Source organism: Leucopleurus acutus, assembly GCF_964270905.1.
Source record: "Leucopleurus acutus genome assembly, chromosome: 4".
In the NCBI taxonomy this organism is placed as follows: domain Eukaryota; kingdom Metazoa; phylum Chordata; class Mammalia; order Artiodactyla; family Delphinidae; genus Leucopleurus; species Leucopleurus acutus.
This window is the reverse complement of record NC_139146.1, coordinates 84,911,404-84,932,829: the sequence shown is the minus strand read 5'-3', so window position 1 is coordinate 84,932,829 and position 21,426 is coordinate 84,911,404.

Here is a 21,426-nt window from a genome sequence, read left to right as displayed (position 1 = left end):
CTGCATCTATTGAGATGATCATATGGTTTTTCTCCTTCAGTTTGTTAATATGGTTTATCACATTGATAGATTTGCGTATATTGAAGAATCCTTGCATTCCTGGAATAAACCCCACTTGATCATGGTGTATGATCCTTTTAATGTGCTGTTGGATTCTGTTTGCTAGTATTTTGTTGAGGATTTTTGCATCTATGTTCATCAGTGATATTGGCCTGTAGTTTTCTTTCTTTGTGACATCCTTGTCTGGTTTTGGTATCAAGGTGATGGTGGCCTCGTAGAAGGAGTTTGGGAGTGTTCCTCCCTCTGCTATATTTTGGAAGAGTTTGAGAAGGATAGGTGTTAGCTCTTCTCTAAATGTTTGATAGAATTCGCCTGTGAAGCCATCTGGTCCTGGGCTTTTCTTTGTTGGAAGATTTTTAATCACAGTTTCAATTTCAGTGCTTGTGATTGGTCTGTTCATATTTTCTATTTCTTCCTGATTCAGTCTTGGCAGGTTGTGCCTTTCTAAGAATTTGTCCATTTCTTCCAGATTGTCCATTTTATTGGCATAGAGTTGCTTGTAGTAATCTCTCATGATCTCTTTTATTTCTGCAGTGTCAGTTGTTACCTCTCCTTTTTCATTTCTAATTCTATTGATTTGGGTCTTCTCCCTTTTTTTCTTGATGAGTCTGGCTAGTGGTTTATCTATTTTGTTTATCTTCTCAAAGAACCAGCTTTTAGTTTTATTGATCTTTGCTATTGTTTCCTTCATTTCTTTTTCATTTATTTCTGATCTGATTTTTATGATTTCTTTCCTTCTGCTAGCTTTGGGGTTTTTTTGTTCTTCTTTCTCTAATTGCTTGAGGTGCAAGGTTAGGTTGTTTATTCGAGATGCTTCCTGCTTCTTAAGGTGGGCTTGTATTGCTATAAACTTCCCCCTTAGAACTGCTTTTGCTGCATCCCACAGGTTTTGGGTCGTTGTGTCTCCATTGTCATTTGTTTCTAGGTATTTTTTGATTTCCTCTTTGATTTCTTCAGTGATATCTTCATTATTAAGTAGTGTATTGTTTAGCCTCCATGTGTTTGTATTTTTTACAGATCTTTTCCTGTAATTGATATCTAGTCTCATGGCGTTGTGGTCAGAAAAGATACTTGATACAATTTCAATTTTCTTAAATTTACCAAGGCTTGATTTGTGACCCAAGATATGATCTATCCTGGAGAATGTTCCATGAGCACTTGAGAAAAATGTGTATTCTGTTGTTTTTGGATGGAATGTCCTATAAATATCAATTAACTCCATCTCGTTTAATGTATCATTTAAAGCTTGTGTTTCCTTATTTATTTTCATTTTGGATGATCTGTCCATTGGTGAAAGTGGGGTGTTAAAGTCCCCTACTATGAATGTGTTACTGTCGATTTCCCCTTTTATGGTTGTCAGTATTTGCCTTATGTATTGAGGTGCACCTATGTTGGGTGCATAAATATTTACAATTGTTATATCTTCCTCTTGGATTGATCCCTTGATCATTATGTAGTGTCCTTCTTTGTCTCTTCTAATAGTCTTTGTTTTAAAGTCTATTTTGTCTGATATGAGAATTGCTACTCCAGCTTTCTTTTGGTTTCCACTTGCATGAAATACCTTTTTCCATCCCCTTACTTTCAGTCTGTATGTGTCTCTAGGTCTGAAGTGGGTCTCTTGTAGACAGCAAATATATGGGTCTTGTTTTTGTATCCATTCAGCCAATCTGTGTCTTTTGGTGGGAGCATTTAGTCCATTTACATTTAAGGTAATTATCGATATGTGTGTTCCTATTCCCATTTTCTTCATTGTTTTGGGTTTGTTATTGTAGGTCCTTTCCTTCTTTTGTGTTTCTTGCCTAGAGAAGTTCCTTTAGCAGTTGTTGTAGAGCTGGTTTGGTGGTGCTGAACTCTCTCAGCTTTTGCTTGTCTGTAAAGGTTTTAATTTCTCCATCAAATCTGAATGAGATCCTTGCTGGGTAGAGTAATCTTGTTTGTAGATTTTTCTCCTTCAACACTTTCAATATGTCCTGCCACTCCCTTCTGGCTTGCAGAGTTTCTGCTGAAAGATCAGCTGTTAACCTTATGGGGATTCCCTTGTGTGTTATTTGTTGTTTTTCCCTTGCTGCTTTTAATATGTTTTCTTTGTATTTAATTTTTGACAGTTTGATTAATATGTGTCTTGGCGTATTTCTCCTTGGATTTATCCTGTATGGGACTCTCTGTGCTTCCTGGACTTGATTAACTATTTCCTTTCCCATATTAGGGAAGTTTTCAACTATAATCTCTTCAAATATTTTCTCAGTCCCTTTCTTTTTCTCTTCTTCTTCTGGAACCCCTATAATTCGAATGTTGGTGCGTTTAATGTTGTCCCAGAGGTCTCTGAGACTGTCCTCAGTTCTTTTCATTCTTTTTTCTTTATTCTGCTCTGCAGTAGTTATTTCCACTATTTTATCTTCCAGGTCACTTATCCGTTCTTCTGCCTCAGTTATTCTGCTATTGATCCCACCTAGAGTACTTTTAATTTCATTTATTGTGTTGTTCATCGTTGCTTGTTTCATCTTTAGTTCTTCTAGGTCCTTGTTAACTGATTCTTGCAATTTGTCCATTCTATTGTCCATTCTATCTCCAAGATTTCGGATCAACCTTACTATCATTATTCTGAATTCTTTTTCAGGTAGACTGCCTATTTCCTCTTCATTTGTTAGGTCTGGTGGGTTTTTATCTTGCTCCTTCATCTGCTGTGTGTTTTTCTGTCTTTTCATTTTGCTTATCTTACTGTGTTTGGGGTCTCCTTTTTTTTTTTTTGCAGGCTGAAGGTTCGTAGTTCCTGTTGTTTTTTGAGTCTGTCCCCAGTGGCTAAGGTTGGTTCAGTGGGTTGTGTAGGCTTCCTGGTGGAGGGTACTAGTGCCTGTGTTCTGGTGTATGAGGCTGGATCTTGTCTTTCTGGTGGGCAGGTCCACGTCTGGTGGTGTGTTTTGGGGTGTCTGTAGACTTATTATGATTTTGGGCAGCCTCTCTGCTAATGGGTGGGGTTGTGTTCTTGTCTTGCTAGTTGTTTGGCATAGGATGTCCAGCACTGTAGCTTGCTGGTCGTTGAGTGAAGCTGGGTGCTGGCGTTGAGATGGAGATCTCTCGGAGATTTTTGCTGTTTGATATTATGTGCAGCTGGGAGGCCTCTTGTGGACCAGTGTCCTGAAGTTGGCTCTCCCACCTCAGAGGCACAGCACTGAGTCCTGGCTGCAGCACCAAGAGCCTTTCATCCACAGGGCTCCTTAATTTGGGATGATTCGTTGTCTATTCAGGTATTCCACAGATGCAGGGTATATCAAGTTGATTGTGGAGCTTTAATCCGCTGCTTCTGAGGCTGCTGGAAGAGATTTCCCTTTCTCTTCTTTGTTCTCACAGCTCCCAGGGGCTCAGCTTTGGATTTGGCCCCGCCTGTGCGTGTAGGTTGCCGGAGGGCGTCTGTTCTTTGCTCAGACAGGACGGGGTTAAAGGAGCCGCTGATTCGGAGGCTGTGGCTCACCCAGGCCGGGGGGTAGGGAGGGTCACGGAGTGCAGGGCGGGCCTGCAGCGGCAGAGGCCGGCGTGACGCTGCAGCCTGAGGCGCGCCGTGCGCTCTCCCGGGGGAGCCGTCCCCGGATCCCGGGACCCCGGCAGCGGCGGGCTGCACAGGCTCCCCGGAAGGGCGTGTGGCTAGTGACCTGCGCTCGCACACAGGCCTCCTGGCGGCGGCAGCAGCAGCCTTAGCGTCCCATGTCCGTCTCTGGGCTCCGCACTCTTAGCCGCGGCTCGCGCCCGTCTCCGGAGCTCTCCCAAGCAGCGTTCCCAATCCCCCCTCCTCGTGCACCAGGAAACAAAGAGGGACGTAAAAGTCTCTTGCCTCTTCGGCAGGTCCAGACCCCTCCCCAGACTCTCTCCCGGCCAGCCGCGGCGCACCAACGCCCTGCAGGCTGTGTTCACGCCGCCAACCTCAGTCCTCTCCCGGCGCTCCGACAAAAGCCGGAGCCTCAGCTCCCAGTCCCGCCCGCCCCGGCGGGCAAGCAGACAAGCCTCTCGGCTGGTGAGTGCCGGTCGGCCCGATCCTCTGCGCTGGAATCTCTCCGCTTTGCCCTCCGCACCCCTGTTGCTGTGCTCTCCTCCGCGGCTCCCAAGCTCCCCCACTCCGCCTCCCGAAGTCTCCACCCGCGAAGGGGCTCCTAGTGTGTGGACACTTTTCCTCCTTCACAGCTCTCTCCCGCTGGTGCAGGACCCGTCCCTATTCTTTTGTCTCTGTTTAGTTTTTTCTTTTGCCCTAACCAGGTACGTGGGGGGTTCCTTGCCTTTTGGGAGGTCTGAGGTCTTCTGCCAGCGTTCAGTAGGTGCTCCGTAGGAGTTGTTCCACGCGTAGATGTATTTCTGGTGTATCTGTGGAGAGGAAGGTGATCTCCGCGTCTTACTCTTCCGCCATCTTCCCGGAATTCTCTAAGTGTAAGTTTTGCTTCATATGATAATTTTATTTCATAGCATAAAATATAGATCTGTTTTAAATATTATTAAAATCAGGAAAAGATGTTTAAGTTTTGCTTTCGATTTCCAGTCACATACATTTTCTCAGGAATTTGAAAATAAGAGGTGTATCCTCACATTTCTGTATATAATATATGAATGTATAGTAATATGGAAAAATATGTACATATATACACATATTTTATATATCCAATAATCCATTATTATTTCCAGATAGGGGCTTAAAATGTGGAATGACCATTCCATTTTTTATAAATTTGCTGTGACTTTGCCATAGTTCATGGAGAAATAAAAGTGAAAGATCTAATATGTTTAATAGCACATTTCAACTATGTACAAAAATTTATTCAAAATATTTCATTCTCCCAAAGCTGACTGTTTTTTTGGGTTGTTGAGCTCTGAAATGAGACTAGACTAATCTTTTTTAGGTATTCTCCCTTTCTTTTACCTTATATATTATTATTTTTTCCAGGTCATTTAATTAGGCTTTCAAGATTGTCAGTCCTGCAGAACAAAGGGCTAAACTGAGAAGAAAATGAATGAAGTGGTACAAAAATGCTATTTTGTCAAGCATGTTAGATTTGCATAACAAAATTAGCATGATATCCTAAGTAGTATGTATATATTTAACATTATAGAACTTATATAAACAATAAATTTAAATGAACTAATGATATAAATACTAGCATTCCAATTTTAGTAGGAATGGCAGAGAAGATTCCCTACTATCCCAATAAAATGATTAAAATAATGCATAAAATATATTGATCAGTTGACAGGAAAGTAATGTCTACTTAGAAGCCAAATCTAAGTGAAAACAGAAACTCTTTAGGGACCACTGAGGTGGCTATAGGTTGAGATGAGAAGTACAGGTATTATAGAGGTGGATGATTTGGGGCACTGGGCCACCTCATAATGTAGCTTATTTATGTTCTCTGCTTCTTCTTGATCCTCCACATATCTCTTCCATCTTACAGTGAATTGCTGTTGAGTCCACCCAACTTTATGATTTGATGGTAGATCTCACCAAACCCACTACATGGTGGATAACTCTGGACGTATAGTCACTTGACCAGATATTTTATCTCTACCAGGGACCAGTAACATGCAAGAGCTCTTATTAGAGTGGTGTGTAGTTCTCCACTGAAGAAGGCATGGCCTTGCTCCAGAACCTGACATATACATTGTGATTTTCTTGTCAAGCCTTGCCATAAACTCCACTGGGTATCTTTTACAATCACAGATACCTCTAGTATCTTAGGTTCTGCTCTGTTGTTTGACCTTAAGTAGAAGCATTGTTTTCACCATAGTCTACACCTGCCGCAAAGTCCTTTCCTACACTGGTCCCACTCAAACCTGCTGCTTTCCATGTCATTAGGTCACAGTAGTATTCCCATGTGTGGAATACACTGCCTTCAAAACTCAAAAAATCTGACCAGGCTGTTTTCTTTTTAATAGTAGAAGGTACAAGCTGCAATGACTTGTCTTTGTCGAGTATGTCCCAGCATGTCTCTTACTACTGGACTTCTGAAAACTCACTGATGTGGTAGGACCCTATATTTTCTTTGGCTTTATGTCTTATCCACTGGAGAACCTATGTCTTATTACGATCTCCAATCTACTTTCCATATCTTGTTCATCTAGTCTGATCTTCATGATGGATCAATATAGTGGACCAATGTGGTATTCTGTAAAATGACCAATGGTCTAAGTCTGTAGGGAGTACATTAAACAGAGGTGGAAGAGTTAAAATAGCCTAGGCCAAGACCATAACTACATGTATTTGTCTGCCCCTTGTAAATATGAACTGCTTCTGATCCAGCTTCTTTAGAGTGATGGAGAACAATGCATTCACCAGATCAATGGCCACATTCCAAACCCAAGGTTTGATCTGCTATGGTATTGAGTACAGCAGCTGCATGTGGGGCTACTCTGGTAGAATTAGTGGTTTTCCTCCAGGTTCCATCTTTTTTTGTGTGAGGGCTAGACTGGGGGATTAAACAGAGATAAGATGATATGAACAAATCATCATCCTTTAGGTTTTTATGGGTGACACTAGTTTGCTACCTCCTCTTAGAATGCAGTATTATTTTAGAATTATTACCTTGGGTGCAAATGGCAATTCTGATGCTTCAGTCTGACCTTTTCCCAATAATAACTTTTATGCCACAGACCAAGTAAACAATGTGGAGTTTCTGCCAACTACCAGCTGTATTCATTTGGGAACCAGGGAATGGACCAACAAGTGTGTCTGTAGACCCAATGGACCTACAATGAGCTAGATCTGAGCCATGATTCTATTTATTACCTGCCTCCCTATGCTTCCATTATAAGAGGAGAGCCATGCTGTTGAGGTCCCAAGGGTTAGTAAGAATTTGAACTAATTATCCTCAAACATTTGAGTATTCCACTTTCCTCTGGGCAGGGTTGCATAAGTGAAAGTCTATAGGTCCCTTTGGGAAGGTCTGGGAAAATTATTATTACAGAAAATTGGCATGGTGTTGTTGGGTCCTTCCTTTGAGTCTCTTTCCATCTCTCAGTGAGTTCTGGGTCTAAGAACTGGATCCGGTATGAAAGCTGAGCAAGAGATTTTAATTCTTCATTGGAATAACTACCTCCAACTCTATCATTCACCTTTATTTATTTTGGTTGTGTAAATTAAGCCCTTGTTGGCCACCCATCTTTCTTGCCACTGTGAAAGTCATGTGAAAACCATGTTCTATCAACCATTTCCATAGCTATCTATAAACTAAGTCCCCCTGACTGCTAATCCATTATTAATACTCATTAAAATAATTGTACATGCTTTGCTTCTGATAATTAAGTGCACTATGTTGACATTATTTAAGGATTCTCTCCTCCTTCTTGCTATTTGTGAACCTAATTTTTTAACATTATCTCCTTCCTTCAGCCTGGCCTATAGCAGACAGCCACCACTGAGATTCTTGATGATGCTGGTGTCCTTCTCATCAGGGCATTCCTTAATGCTTTAGTAAATGAGTGCCCTTCCATGGAATATGTTCAGCTTTAAAATGTGTCTTGATATCCAGTAAAATCAGCCCTATCATATTTGTCTCTTTTTTATTACTTTCTTTCCTGTTCTTGACCTATTCATTTTTATATTAATTTTATACTCTATTTTTCAATTTCCATTCAAAAACTGTTGGAATTTAGATTGGCATTGCAGAAGTCTTGGCCCCTGATTCTCTGATGGCCCCCAAGGTAACCACTTCCTGGTGTACATGCCTTGTATAATATCTTCCCCTTGAGTGTGGGTAGGACATGTTAATATGATGTAACATTATTCCCTTGATGATGTTATATTTTATGAGCACTATAATAAGATTGTCACAATTGTGATTGCATTACATTATATAAGACTCCATGTGGCAGAATAGAGTGAGAATCACCTGCTGGACTTAAATAATAAGCCAGCATGTTGTGAGAGGACTACATTGTTGGAACCTGAGGGTTGTCTATAGGAACTGAGAGCCACTCTGGCCAACAGCCAGCAGGAAAATAGAGACTTCAGCCCTACAACCTCCAGGAACTGAAATCTGTCAACATGAAGCTCATTTGAGCTTCAGATAGACCGCAGACCTGGCTGACAATTTAATTTAAGCCTTGAGATACCTTGGGCAGAGAACTCAGTTGATCCCTGCTCAAACTTCTGACCCATAGAAGACTGTGAGATAATAAGTGGATTTTTTGAATCTGTTAAATTTGTCATAATGTGTTATTCAGCAATAGGAACCTAATAAATGTGCTATAGAGAATTGATATCAGTATAATATTGAGCCTGCTGATCCTTGCACATGTTATATTACTTTGCTTATTGAGGCCTTATTTATCTCAAAACCAAATTTATGGTATTCTGAGAAAACATATTAAACACATTATTTTAATTTCATATTCTTTTTATACATTATATATTGGCTAATATACAGGAGCCATGTTATACTCAATTATTTATCCTAATACTTTGTACAATCTTTTGGATTTTTCATATGCAGGATTATTTATAAATAATAACAGATTATTTCATACATTTCAATCCTTATAACAATTTTTAAAATTCAATATTTTGGCCAAGACCTGACCTCCAGTACAATGCTGACTGTAAAGGACAATTGTGGTAATTCTACTCTAATATTCAATTGCAGAAGAAATTCTGTCATTTCACAGTTAAGTATGATATGTGCTTATTTTTCTCTTGTGGATATCCTTTTTATATTAAGAGTTTTCTTAAATTTCTAATTTGCTGAGTGTTTATGCTATGGATTTTGAATTTTTTTGAATGCTTTTTTGCATCAATAACATGATCATATGATTTCCTATTTTTGTTAATGTAATGAATTACATTGATTAATTTTTGAATTGACACACAGCCATGCATTACTAAAATAAGGCCAATCAGGTCATGAGGAAGTTCCTTTTATATATTGCTGGAACTGGAATTAGTTTGTAAATCTTACTTAGGATTGTTGAATCTATGTATATGAATGAGATTAGCTTGCAATTTTTCCCTTCTTGGAAAATCATTGTCAAGTTTGGGTATGCTTATCTAATAAAAGGAGGTTGAAAGTAGTCCCACTTTTTCTATTTTCTAGAAGGGTTTGTGTAAGATTGCAATTATTTCTGTTTTAAATGTTTAGAGTAATTCAGCAGTAAATACATTTGACATTTTTGTTGAGGAAGATTTTACCTGTGTATTTAATTTCTTCAGTAAATTGTTCAGGTTTTCTATTTCTTCTTGTATCAGTTTTGGCAGGGTTACCAGTGTCCCTGCTTATTCAGTACTAGGCATAAGACATTTGCCTTGTAACTGCTTTGAGTCTCACTGAACTCCAGTGCATCATGGCCCATCAGAATTTTGTGCTCATGGGGCATTGTGAACACTATATGTGATGGGGTAGCAAGGGATGGCAGATACTCATATTGCATGTGTCTCCTTTGCTCAAGTCCATGCTCCGTTGTCCCGTCAGATTTCATTTATGAAACACAAGTTCAAAGATAAAATTATTAAGAATTTCAAGGCAGAGATAGCAGAGCACTAAGCCAGGCATTGGGGCCCTTGTGATTGCAGGCATTCTGCTACTGCACAGGTTGTATGACCATGAAGTCAGTCCTGGTTTTATTCATAAACAACAAAATGTGGAAACTACTCAAATGTCTATCAACTGATTAATGTATGAACAACCTATGGTACATCTTGTACAATGAAGTGCACTCTTGATAAATGCAGCAGCATGAGTGAATCTAAAGTTCATTCTGTGAAAGAAGCCAGTCACTAGTATTTACATAATGTAGGGTTTCATTTATATGTCATCCTGGGAAAGAAAAAGTTGTGGGGACATTAAACAAATGAGTGATTGTCAAGGGCTGAGGCAAGGGAAGGGAACTGACCACAAAGGGGTATGCGAGAACTTTGTTGGGTGAAATAAATGGAGTGGTAGTTACATAGATATGCATTTGTCAGAATTTACTTCTGGAAAAGGGTGACTTTTACTGTATATAAATTATATTTCAACTTATATTTTAACTCATAAAAAAGTATGTTAGGCTTCCTTGGTTAGGCTATGTTTGTTTTTCTTTAATTTCTACTATTGTTTTAATTATGAATTCTTCCATTCTAAAATTTTAGGGAATTTGATTTGCTCTAATTTTTTCAGTTTACTTAGATGGAGACCTAAGTCATTGATTTTTAGCCTTTCATCTCTTCTAATATATGCATTGAAGCTATAATTTACCCTCTTACTATGACTTTAGTTGCATCTCATAAGATTTAATAAGTCCTTTTTTCACTGCAATTAGGTTCTAAATAATTTCTAATCAACATTGTGTTTTCCCTCTAACAGGTTATTTAAAAGTATATTTGTTAATTTCTAAACATATGGTGATTATTGTTTAGTGGATTTTTACACTAATTCCCCTGTGATCAGGGCACACTCTGTAAGTTTTTAGTACCTTGAAATTGTTGAGAAGTCCTTTATGCCCAGCATATCATTAATTTTGTCAATATATGAAATTTTAAAGAGAGTATAGTATTTGGTTGTTAGGTACATTATCCTATATTATTCAGTTTGGCCAGCCTTATTATTTGTTAAATTGTTCTACAACAAAGGTTCTAAAACTTTTCGGGTGTCTTTAAACTCTTAAAAATTGAGGACACGATTTTTTTAATTTTGTTTATATGAGCTATATCTGTTGATATCTGCCTTATTAAAAATGAAAAGTCAAAAAATATATATTATATAATTAGAATAACAATACTATATTATTACATCTTAATATAAATAACATGTTATGAAAACTAACTATATTTTCCAAAACATAACGATTTAGAGAGAACTGTGGCATTGTTTTACATTTTTCCTGATCTCTTTAATGTCTGGCTTGATGATGAAGAAAGATTCTTATATCTGCTTCTGCAATAATCCTGTTGGGCTCAGTTGTTTTGGATGAAGTAGGGAAAAAAAATCTAAACTCACATGGATATGTAGTTTATAAAAGAGATACTTCAAAAGCATTTTCAGATAATTGTGGATAATCATTTTTATACCATACCACAACTTGAATTAGTTACAACATGGAATTTGAAACTATATCAATGAAACCTTCAGTCAGTTACGTTAAAATTCACAGGTCTGTTTTGTACTTTGAATGGATCTCTACCTGTGCATGATTTTATAACATTATGCATTGGTCTTCTGAAAGTATTGGTTATATGAAGATTTTCTAAATATTGACACATTACATTATAAAATATCCAAAAATCACATTTGTTAATCTCACCACCAACCTTAAGAGTCTTTAAGTATTGGGAAGCTTTTAAGCTCATGGTGGTATATACATTTCCTATTGCCAAAAAATATCGACAGTTGTTTTCCTTGGAATGATAAACTCATTTAATTTGTTTTCTTGAAAACAAATGTCTGTACTCAAGTCTAAATAACAATACTTTGTCATTATCTTTTTCAAGAAAATGGTACTCCATGGTTAGTTTAACTCATTGTTTAAACAACTGCACAAGTATTTTTCCTTTAGACATTCATCATACTTTTTTATGAGGCAGAAATTCTTTGTGCATAGTTCAGGTTTGTAACATAGAATCTTTTAAAATGTGTGCTCAAGAGATAAGATTTAATAAAATTAATAATATTTATTCTTCATCACGGACATTTTTAGGTGAAAATGGCTTTCTTGTTTTCTTTAAGTACATGACAGTAAAAAGTACAGGACTTTTAATACAGTTTTAGAGGGTTTCAGAGACCCATGGGTCATCAAATCATGCTCAGGAAATTACTGGATTAGTACCTGAGTTGACAATTGAGTTATCAAATTCTTTATAACAATATATTATTATAGGCCATTGAAACACGTCTTTGGTTTCCCTGTGTGTTTGCTTAATTTTAACTGTTTGTTAATGGTAGTAAAGAATACAGTGACTCCTAATACAGTTTGGAGCTACTGCTTTGATTTGTGCTAATGTGCTATGGACAAAAAATGTTGCCTGCCATTTCAGTAAACAAAGAATGTTGCACCCCTAAAGCCATCAGCCACTGCAGTCACCCTCGACGGTGCATCATGAGGGGAATTCAGGATGGAGAAAAACAGGATGCTGAGGATACTGTCCCTAGATAGTTAAGATGCATATCAAAGGAATAATTTCAATGAGCCTAGGCTTTTGTGTCTTCCCATACATAGAAAAACACTAAAATCATCAATTTGAGATGTTTGTTTTTGTGACTAACAGTAATCTTTTTATGTTCGACTACATGTTTGTTCTTTTTTTTTTTTTTCAGCAACTCCCATATATCCTGGTGCCTTCCTTACCTCTTTGGAACAGGCCCTCAGAACTATCTGAGAGGCTATCATCCCAGGCTATAGTCCTCAGTAAGGCCACTGAATAAAACATAATTGTCAACTTTTAGCTCATGCATTTTTTTTAGTTGACAGTGCCAACAGTTTTATCCACCATTGCTTTTGTTTCACCAGTACATATGTCAACACAGTAAGTTTGTATATGAGAAAGCAAATAATATCTTAGAATTATCACAGAAATAGTTTTGAGCAAAAGGACTTTTGAAATGTTCCCTCCATAAGTCCACACATAGACCATACTTTAAGAACCACTCAAAGTGTTATTTCATTTTTTTAAAAAAATCATTTGTTACTGGAATAGATGTTTTTAAATTACTCACTATGATTATAGATTTGGTTATTTCTTCCATTAGTTCTATCATTTTCTTGCTTTATAACTTTGAGGCAAGTAAGTTAGTTGCATGGCAATTCAGAAGTGTTATGCATTTCTGATAAACTTATATCACAATGAAGTGTACCTATTTATTTCTAATAATACTTATTGTCATAAAATTTACATTGCCTGGTATTAATATAACCACACCAACTTTGTTAGTGTTTGCATAGTATATTCCTTTCATTCATTTACTTCCATTCTTCTTGTATTCTTATATTTTAGATGTGTCTCTTATAAGCAGCATATGTTTTCTTTAAAATCCAATCTTATTATTTTTTTATTTCAATTTGTATTTAGAACATATGGGTTTAAATTTAGCATAGTGTAGTTTGCTTGTTATTTGTCTTACCATTTCTATGTTCTTGTTTTGTGTCCTTTTTCTACTTTTTATTATTATAATTTTTGTCATTCTATTTAAGGTGTGCATTCTTTAACAATTCTTTTAGTGGTGTATAATAAAGAACTTGGCTGGCCAGTTCATGATAGGTTCCTGATAGGTAAACTCTAAACCCTTGGAATTTCCCAGCCCTTCAGACCACAGCTGATAGCTTATGCTGATGAGGTGACTTATGGTGAGCCCATAGATGGTCTATGCTAATGAGATGACTCAGAATGACTGGCTGGCCAAGCCAGGAAGACTAAGCATGGGTTATACAGTTGGATCACATGATATCAGTCCAAACTTTCAGGAAGGGTAGAAGGCTGGATGTTGAGTCATGTGGGTAATGATTCAACCAGTCATGCCTAGGTAATAAAACCCCAATAAAAACTCTGGACACCAAAGCTCAAGCAAGCTTCCCTGGTTGGCAATATTCTTTGAGTATTGTCATACTTCAATACTGGGAGGGTAACATGTGCCTGAGGACACTTGGAGCCCTCGTGGACTGCTCTCTATGTATCTCTTCTTTGGCTAGTTCTAATTTGATTCCTTTTGCTATAGTAAAGCTATAATTGTAAGTATGGTGCTTTCTTGAGTTCTGTGAGTTTTTCTACCTGAAGGTGATATCAGAAACTCCAAATTTGTAGGCATCTGGTGAGAAGTGAATATGACCCTGGAGAACCTTGAATTTGTTTCTGATTTCTGAAGTAAAGGCAGTCTTTTGGAAGATCCTGCTCTTAATCTTGAGTTTGAATAACTTTAGGTAAATGGTTACCTAGAGATGTCTTGACTTGTAAATTTCATTGTTATATGTTATATTTAAATAATATATAATTCATAATGTAGGTGTTATGATTAGAACACCCAGCTCTATATAATCCCTCCTTCCCAATTTGTATACTATTGTTTTTCTGTATTTTAGTTTCATATGTATGTTTTAAAATGACATAACATTATTATTGTTTAGGTATAACCTTATGTTTACTTTTAATTATTCTTTAGTATTTTCTACACTTAGAGCTTTAGACTATTTTCTTATTAACATATTTAAGTTAATCATTAAAAATTGAAAACAGATTGCATAATGTTAAATAAAGTCGATAAATATAAATGGAAGATGAAAAATAATCAATCCACATGAAAGAAAAGGGGAAAAAAAGTATGTAGGAGAGAGAGAAGAAGTTGAAGTCACAAAAGAAGATGGTGGAAAATATTCCTAGAGTATTGATTATTATACTTTGGAAAGTTTGATCACAGATAAAATAAAGAAGATACAAAAAGGTTTGTAATAAAAATGTATTAGTAACTAGAGACACAATAGTTTATCAAAATATATGACTATTAAAAGATTAAGTGCAATAATTTTAAAAAAGTAAAGTGTTTTAGACATAAAACCTTTAATAATCATATAACAATAAATCATAATCCTTAACAATTAAATAATACCATAACAAGTAAATATTGCACCTGAGTTGTATAATATTCCTGTAACAACACATTAACCATTAATTTAAAAATTTAAAACTAAAATATCCCTAGGTCCACTTACTTTTATTAGAAACGTCTATCAAATGTTCAAGAACAAATACTTATTGTCTTAAATGCTTTCTTTTTCAGAGGAAAGAAAAAGAGGGAATACTCCCACATCATTTTTGTAATATTAACATAACCTTGATAACAAAACCTAATAAGAACATCATAGGCAAATAAAATACAAGCTAATTTCAGACATGAACCTAGAATAAAATATTCAAAAGAGTGTTATCAAATAAAATCCAGCAGTAAATAAAATGAATAAAGTATTCTTTAGAAAAAAATCAATCCTTTAGCTATTAACCTTTAGAAATTTGGGATCATATAGTAATTTTGAACTCAACTATCCTATGGCCCAACAATTCCACTCCTAAATATGCATGCTAAAACCCATTGTGCCAGGTGCCAGGAAACAAGCCAAATGTGTTAGAGCAACATTGTTTGTAGTAGCAAAAAGAAAACAAAAAAGTAAATCATGAAATTCACAAATAAAATACATCAATATTAGAAAAGATACATTACATGCTAGGGTCTTAAAATGTAGCTTGTACAAAGAATAATTTCATTAATTTTATCAACATATAAATAAGCAATGATGGCTCTCTGGAACTAAAGTTGAGTCAAAAGGCAGTTATAGAAGGGTAGATACATTACAACTTCATTATTTAAAGTTTGAAAACATGCAGAACTCAACAGGACAATTTTAGAGATATAATCATCTGATAAATCAAGGAAAGGAAAAGAAGAATATAGTAAATACAAAATTCAGGACAGCCGTTAACAGCTAAGTAGAAAAGGTTACATAGAGACTTAAACGTCCTTTCTAAACTGAGAGATAATTTGGTTGATTTTCATGTATTATTATTATTTTATACCTTAACTATACTCTACAAATATTTGTGTATACTCAGTATTCAATAAGAATAAATGAAAAAACAGTGCTTGAAATCCCTAGGCTAATTGTTCATGCTTTATTAATAGTGTCATAACAATCTGTTATTTATGCAAGACATAGTCAAAGATTTATCTTATCAGTAGTGTGTTAAATTAGATCTGTGACATAGACTAATGCATCACCATTTCTCCTCTCATTTAAAATTGGGACTATATCAGAAGATGAATTAGTTCCGTGGTCTCTTAGACTTGTGCTAGGTAACATGAGTTTCTTTTACCAACACACTGTCAGTCACCATCCCGAGTTTAGATTCATGATGATGCCATTTCCTCTAGCGCCTGTAATAATAGCCCAGAGAAAAACAACAGGAATCTGAATGCTTAGCTTTAACCGTATCTAATGGAAGAAAATTTACTGCTTTAACTTCTTAGTAACTGGGATTGACTGGCAATTAGCCACCTTTCCTATCAGTGTGAACACAGAGATTAACGTGAAACTATTCTACAGTATCATTTTCTCACCTTTTCTTTACCTCTTTACCTCTAAAAACTCATTAAAATAAAACGTGCTTACTGCCAGAACTTTAGAAAAGACATAACATAATACAAGGAACCTGAAGAAAATATCTAGAATAGCAATTGCAACATATGGGGTGCACTTCCTTTAGTTTTCTCTATGTAAAAGTACTGTCATATTGAAAATATAGTTCTACCCTGCTTTTTTTTCCACTTAGAATTCTCTCATGTCATTACTCTTCAAATACATGATTTTAAATCACTGCATATTTCCTACATGAATGATTGGTAATTTAAGTAATCTCTAACCTATTAATGAACATAGAAATTGAGTCCAACGTTTTGCTATTATTTAAATGCTGCAGAATCTTTCTTTGAAAACAATCTTTGACAGTGTATTGATTGTTTTCTTGCATATCAGAATAAAATATTAATTTAGGAATGTTCCTAAGTCTTACATCTACCCTGCTCGTGAAAGGAAATTCCAGTTCTGTTCCTGAAATTGATTGCTTTATTTCTCTTGACCTGCTTCACTCCCCGTCAAGTTCCTGGTTTGCCACATTCATTCTTTCTTATTTTTTGGTGCAGAATTGAGGAGCCATGGAGAAAATTTATAGGGATATGGTACAATTGGACTAGTCTAGTGGGAAAATATTTTTTGTTGTTGTTGTTGTTTTTAATGGCATGTTGAAAGAGGGCAGCTTCACCCAGTAAGGGAGTAGATAGAGAAAAAAAGGAATTTTTAAGAACTGTTATTCAGGTCTAAGATAAATAACTCTATAGGAGTGTTATAAAAATAGAAAAAAATGTTTTGTTTTAAAATTATATATTCGTTGCAGATTTGGTGTCATTTTTTTGGCTGTGACATTATTTTAAACTGGAGTATGAAGGTCATGGTTTCATTAATTTTATACATCTGTAAGGAAAGCTCACTCTCCTCTTATGACCTGTCAAAATTGCTTTCTCCAAAAGTTATGTCAGTGTATCCTCTTCACTAGTTTGATTGAAGAATGCCTATAGTACTGATTTTATACAACAGTGGAATATTATCATTGTGTAAAAAAGTTTGTAAACTTGATAGGTGGAAAAATGATATCTGGTTATTTCATTTTGTATACCTTCATTAGCAATAGGAGGTATTTGCCATAGTTGTCTTCATATCTTAAATTTCATTTGAAAGTGATTTGATCATAATCATTTTTCATTCACTGGATGTGGAGACAGTATTTCTTTAATTGTATACCTCAGTGTTTATTAAGGATATTTATCTATTAATTTCAGATTTGTTGCAGTTATCTCCCTTATCTTTATCATTTGACTTTAATTGTATTAATTAGTTTTAAATATAGATGTTGGCCCATGGTTCTGGCTGAGTGCTGAGAAGATGGCCAAATTGACTAGAGGGAGCAGATGTCTTAAAATTTTATGTAGTCAAATCAATTGACTTTTTTCTTTATTATTTAATCTATCGTTACATTCTCAGAAAGTCCTTGCCCATTCTGAGTGTTCAGCAAATACTCACCTACAAGTTTTAATGTTTATATTTATTACGTTTGTTTTGTCCAGTTGGAATTTGTTTGGGGATAAGGTATGAAGAAAAAATTTATTTTTCCCCTAAGTAATTGTCCAATTTTTCCAATATAATATGTTAAAAAAATCAAATTTTTTACTCTTATTAGTAATGCAATTTTTATTATATACAAAATTTCTAATATATTAGGCTACTTATTATATGATATTAATCTAATATCCAGGATAACTTTTCCTTTAAGTCCAAATTTATCTTGTGTTTCAATATACAAGAAAACATCTCAGTAATCATCTTCTTCAAAAATGTCTATGCTATTCTTACTGTTTTGTTTTTCTGTAACATTCGTAATCATTTTGCCAGGTTATTTAAAAGTCCGTATTGGAAAGTTGATTAGTATTAGGTTAAACCTCTATGTTGATTTGGAAAGTATTCTATTTCCATTTATCAAGTATTTTAAATACTTCAATAAAAGATTGAAATTTATTTACTTCATTCATTCATTCCTTCATTCACTCAGTGTATCTTTTTGCTACCTGGCACTGTGACGGGCACCTTGGATTTAATGATATACTGACAAAACTGTGTATTCTAAACCCCTTGTATCAGATGCCTTGTATCCATGTGGTGATAGAAACAAGATAGAATAAATATTCTTTGCTGATAGTAACAGAAAATAAATCACTTTATACACTGAAGACATAAACTAGGTGGCAGTGAAACTCACATAGACATGTTTAAGGCATCAGCTGGACAAATTCATAGAAATAATTTTGGAATAACTCATAGATGATTATTGCATATTGACAATATAGGTTCTAATTTTGGAAGGTTTTAGTCACAAGATACATGGAAATCTGAGAAAAGAAAACATTTTATTCTTGATGACTTGTCTTGCACATGGTGGACTTTCTATGCATATTTCTGGGTTTGAACTGATTATAAGCAAACGAGAAAATAATACATAAACTACTTTTTTCGTGCATATGAAATCAGTTCTCTGCTAGTGTACTACCTATTCTGTTTCATCTAACCGCTTTATTCTGTACAAACTATTTTGTTGTTATTGTTCTGGAAAGAAACTAAATCAAGAAAAAAGAAAGGGAAAGAAAAGAAAAGATAATCACTCACAGAGTAGATTCCACTTTATCTTTTGGATAGAATGATATTATCACCATGTCTACAGATAATTTTAGCTTTACTTCATAGAATGTAATTTGTTGAAAATGTAGCCTCCAGTTGAAATGTTTCTGATTACAATGTACATGTTTCTATGTAATTTTGGTATCTGCCATTATTTCTGTGAAAATACTCAAAAAAATTTCTTTAAAGTTTTCATTTATTTTGAGTTGCTTAATTGATTTTTATAGATTCTTCAGTATCAGAAAGATAAAAATCTCAACCAGTTGCTTCCCTTTTCTGTGCTTGCTGAAATTAATTTTATCAGCAATGTCATGGTATCCAACTGTGGCTCTGTGTTCATTGTTTGTTCCCAAAATAAAGTTCTTATCAATACAACCTTTTGGTACGCTATTATTGTTATGGAAAACAATCATTTAAAATATATTATCCTCTCTGAGTCACACTGGCCAAGAAATGAAGAACAGAGAAGTTTTTGTCATAGTACTGGAACAGAACTTCAGCTGAGAATTCCCTGTTACTTTTCTCATTAATTATCTATGGTTAAAGGAAAAATCTATCTCTATGAACACCTTCACTTATGTTTAATTTTCTTCCACATCTTTTCCCATACAAAAACCATTGCTAAATTTTTAGGGAATTGTTTTTTTCAGAGAATGATAATAAGTCCTAATGATCATAAAAGGAATTATAGTTCATAAAATGCTTTTCACAAACAAGATGCCAGTTGTTTCTGTGAGATTGGTAGAGAAGAGTGTTACATTATTGCATGAATTAGCAAAATGACGAGGAAGTTATGTGATCTCAGTAAATATTATTTTCCTTTCATGCTCAGGAAAATGAAAGAAGCACTTATTGAGTAAGCTTTAGAGAGACATGGGGCAAAACTGGAGAGCTAGTGAGAGGCCATGCCAGGAAAAAAACTCTATGATATAACATAGTAAAGACTGTTAAACTACTTTGAAATAAATGATACTCCTTCAATTATATTATAGAGGGAATAATACCCTGGAACATCATTTGTTTGCTTCTAGTTTATGATTTTAGCTTCAATATTTTCCACTAAATGCAATATCCAAAAGGGTATATGGGTTTAATAAATGCATTCTTCAAATCAATTTGAGTTTTATGGAAGACTTTATAATTTATTGACTAGTGAATGAGAAAAATCACTCTCCTCTGGTATTCAGTTTACAATGAGGGATTATAATTAATATAAACCATATTTTAAGGAAATAAAAAAATGCAGAAAAGTAATACATTTAATATATTCAAGGAGAAATACAAAGAGTAATATGAAAATATCAGTATTTCCACCATTATGAATTTAAAACCATTATTTTTTTCACATTTACCTCATGTTTTGTTAATATACGTATAAAAGTATTTCACCTAAGGTTGAAATAACCAATAACACTGTTCCCAATCATATTTTTTTCTTTCTTTCTTCTTCCCCCAAAGTAACTACAATCAAAATTTTGGTGTATGTGGAATAGTATAGTACACAGCATTATTTCTTTATATGTCTTAACATTTTGCATTTTTGCATAAAAAGTATCAGCATTGTGCATAATATTCTGCAATACAGTTATTTTTAAAAATATGTATTTATTTATTTATTTTTATTTGGTTGTGCCGGGTCTTAGTTTCAGCATGTGGTATCCTTAGTTGCATCAGTCCAGCTCCTTAGTTGTGGCTCATGGACTCCTTAGTTGTGGCATGTGAACTCTTAGTTGCGGCATGCATGTAGGATCTAGTTTCCTGACCAGGGATCAAACCCAGGCCCCCTGCATTGGGAGTGAGGAGGAGTCTTAACCACTGTGCCACCAGGGAAGTCCCAATACAGTTATTTTTCATTAAGCAAATATTTGTTGATTACATATTATGTAACAGGCACCAGTGGATGTCAATGAACAAGTACAAATTTCTGCTCTCCGTATATTCTAGAGGGTTGGAGGAAGAGAAAAAAATAAACAAATGAACATATAATATGCCAAAAGGTGATAAAAGTTATGACAAAAAATAAAGCAGAGTTAGGGAGTGGTGTATATCAGGTAGTAGTGTGAGGGTAGTGTTGCTATTACAAATAAAATGGCCCTTTACTGATAAGTTGAAATTTTATCAAAAACCTGGAGAGAGATGTAGACAAGGGATATTTGCATTCCAGGCAGAGGAAATTTAAGATGTAAGTAAAAATTCCTGAAATAAGAACATGCAGAGAATGATGCTAATGCTGAATGAATTGGGAGAGTGGAACAAGATGAGAAAAGAGATGTTGCAGGGATTGGATCTTGCCAAATAACTACATATTTATCACTCAGAAGGACACTTTTAAGAGTGAGAGGGAGCACTAGTAATAACTCGGTTGGAACAACAAAAATAAAACAGGACTCTCTTGGGCAAGTTGGGATTTATAATCACTCTACACCCTAAATCTTTACCTCAAGTTGAGATGAAGAAAGTGCTGGTTTTGTTCAAAACTGTTATAGTCTAACCCCTAATTTAATGAGATCTCTCTTTTGTGTTGAGAGTGGAAAGAGGAAAAGAGTAAAACTGGTAGATGAGTTAAGAGGCTACTGCTATAATCCTGGCCAAGAAAAACTGGGGCCTATTCTAGAAAGATAGTAAAGGGGCTGAGAAGAAGTTGCTGAATTCTGGATGCTA